The sequence below is a fragment of the Cyprinodon tularosa genome, unplaced genomic scaffold, assembly GCF_016077235.1.
Source record: "Cyprinodon tularosa strain WSP-4 unplaced genomic scaffold, ASM1607723v1 ctg474, whole genome shotgun sequence".
Classification (NCBI taxonomy): domain Eukaryota; kingdom Metazoa; phylum Chordata; class Actinopteri; order Cyprinodontiformes; family Cyprinodontidae; genus Cyprinodon; species Cyprinodon tularosa.
Genome location: NW_024039201.1, coordinates 799,595 through 802,796, shown reverse-complemented (window position 1 = coordinate 802,796; position 3,202 = coordinate 799,595). Strand labels below are relative to the sequence as shown.

Sequence of the window (3,202 nt, the reverse complement as noted above, 5' to 3'; positions counted from 1 at the left end):
GTTGTTTGTGATCACATTTTATGTGGCAGACCTTCAGCGGGAACGCAAACAGAGGGTTATTGCTTAGGGGCAGGTTTGGGAATGTGCCTCAGACTTCATTGGTACTGGAACAAAGCAGGAGGTCTTTCACTTCACTGGAACTGCCTCCAGGTTCAGAATAAGGTTGAAGATGTGCTGCAGAATCCTACAGATCTGCCCTGCACAGGCCTTCAGGACTCTGGGGCTGACACAGATTTATCTTAACTTTTTACTGATTCCTAATTCATATTGTACCTATTTCAAAAATGGTGGTTGTGTCATGCTCTTGGTACCATAGGCTGGGTTTTACTCCTTCTGCTCTCATCTGCTTGGCTCCACCCTGCACTCATTATCTCTTATCAAATTCACTCGTTCCTTTATCTATTTATGCCACCAGATCCCAGCCAATGTTGCCAGATAATTCGAGCTTCTAGCAAGTCTAATTCTAGCATTTCTCTATGTGTTTGTTCTGCATGATCCTGTTTCTGCCCTAGGACTTCTGAGTTTTGGCAGCCCCTGTACTGCGCTGTTTTTGCCTGTCCTGTGTTATCAGACTGTTACCTAGATTTCTCCTGTTGTTGACCTTGGATTTTTCTTCTGACCATGGCTTGGATTGTCCTTCTGGATCCCTCAGTTCCTCTGCATGCTCTAGCTGCTGTGGTTCAGTGCTCTTGTTCTGTCCTGGATCTGGGACAGGCTCGGTTTCAAGCTGCAGGGTTCCACTCCTCTGGACTTCACTCCTTCTGGGCTCAGCCTTAACTTTGCCAGGTTGGGGACTTTCACACTCATAGTTGTTCCCAGTTTAAAGTTTGAGGAGTCACTGACCTCAGTCTCTATCCCCGCAGCTTTTCCAGTGAGCCGGCCCCAGCCAGTGGCGGATCTAGACTTTTATCCTTGGGGTAGCAAGGGGGTGGCCGAGTGTATTTTAGGGGGGCAATGGTTTATACTTAAAAATAGCAAAGTTTATGCACTAGCGTTAATGTCGCAGCAGAAAACACCAACCGTCTGTAAGCAATCGAGTGCTGTATACCTGTTCATGTCACGTTTAAATTATTATTCACTATCATTTATTTCTACATGGACTTACAGATGTTGGTCCTGTCTTATGTTCTTCTTTGACATGTCATGAGTAATGACTTATCATTCTTGTGTTATACTCTATATGTACACACACACACACACACACACACACCCACACACACACACTTCTTTCAACATCAAACTTCCAGGGGCTACAGATGAAAGCCAACTAGTCTGTGGTTATCTTTGGTGCATAATTTACAAGTTAATTAAGGCTTATTGACCTTTCTTATATAAACCTTGTAAGCAGTAATTTGCAATCATATTTAAGTAGCCACATACTAAGCAGACAAAAGTTGCAATTTTGAGTACAATTTGTAGTTTATTTATGCACAAAATGAATATGGTACATTCTTCAACTCTCTGATAACAGAAACACAGATCAAAGATCCCACTCACCCAGCATACAAATTGTTTTCCCTACTACAATCAGGGAAGCACATCTTCAGGCTCTGGTTGCTCTGGGTCTGGGTCGTCGTCCTGCTCAGAAGCCTCAGAGCCTTCCTCAGAAGGAACTATATTGTGAAACAATAATAACAATGAAAATAATATAAATAAATAATGTTAATGTACTGACTGAACTTGGCATTTCTGACTTGCTCTGACCTGATGATGGTGGGCTGTGTTGTGCCTGACACTCCTCGGTAATGGTTCCAGGTTGGGACCTGTCATCGTCTTGGTCCACTCTCACACCTACATAGTAGAAAAATATTTATTTAATAGTATGATCAAAATCAACAACCATTGTCTAAAACTGAACATACAACAATAACCAACATTCATAATAATGTTTAACATAACTTAAAATGACTGAACTGAACATCTGAAATAATGTTAAATATAATTTAAAATAACTGAACATGTGACTGCTTCTGTATGTTCAAACCTGGCGATGATGACAGGCTGGATTCTGCCGGACTTTCCTGACTAGTCCCAGGATGAGGGCTGCCGGGGCTGCTGATCTGCTCTAAGCCTGATCTGTTTCTCTTAAAGTAGTTATAAATCGTGCCTCCCTGTCTTTTCATTGTCAACCGGGAAAAAAACGTTTTGTTACTTATCAAAGCAAAATGCAACATTTCGTGTCCAAAATGATGCACAAGGAAATTAATGAATATAGACTACATTTTTACAGCCTAGAAATATCAGAACACAACAATAATACATGTCTAGTGACTGCAATCTATCCATTCAATTAAGGTTTCAGCCTGCCATAACTTTACTGGCTAACTACGTCGGTCGTGAATTATCTACGACTAGTAATGCCCTTCATGACATGGGCAAACGGTTCTGATCAAAGATATTGCTGGTTTCATAATTCAGAAGGTTCTAGACACGGACATTAAAAACAATGAAATAGTTTCTGTTCTCGTCAGCAGTATTTTTAGCAGATGTGGGCATGAAATCACAGAAATTGACACTGAAACCCATCAATATCACCCACCTGCACCTGTCTGTTTACAGCCAGACTAGCTTCTAGCGGCCCTTCGTGAAAAGCAAGGGCTTGTCCTTAACATTCTGATTTATGAAACGGACATCAATTGAACAGAGGATGATCCTCATTGACTGAACTTATCAAACTCTTAGTTATTGAGCTTCTTTTATGAATATAATCTGTGGTTGTGCAACCTACTCACCGATATAAGTCAGTCGGTCCAAACGAGAATAAAATCCATCTCGAGAGCGCACAGCCTTTTCCCAAAGAATGTTGTTTGTTAACTAATGTTATGCTTGTTGCACTCGGTGGCTCCACAGCCGCTTTAGTTCTTCTTCTTTCACCCTAGATTCACGACTGGAAAGGGGCTGCATAGCGCATGCTGCATTGCGCCATCTACTGTACAGGAAGAACATCGCAGTCAAAGACTTCAGACGTGCAACTGTTTTAGCGGTGCCGTCAATCAGCTGGTGTGGCAGTTGGGGTAGCCAATCAGATTTCGGGGGAGTCAATTGCTCCCGTAGCCACCCCTATAGATCCGCCCCTGGCCCCAGCTGACGAGCAGCTGCATGCAGCTTTTTCAATAAACGCTTTTGAAGTTATCCCTGTCTGTCTCGTCTCAGTTCCAGGTCCAACATTCTGAGCCAACTGACAGGTTGAAATTAACTGGTT

At 42.4% G+C, this 3,202-nt stretch overlaps 1 long non-coding RNA gene across 1 annotated transcript; it reads right to left on the bottom strand.

The window, feature by feature from the left end:
• Positions 1-1,511: 1,511 nt before the first annotated feature.
• Positions 1,512-2,988, bottom strand: LOC119794286. The gene is made up of 3 exons (XR_005282206.1): positions 2,733-2,988; positions 1,705-1,791; positions 1,512-1,613 (listed from the first exon to the last, which is right to left on the bottom strand). It is a non-coding gene; the product is annotated as an uncharacterized LOC119794286 (long non-coding RNA).
• Positions 2,989-3,202: the final 214 nt, after the last annotated feature.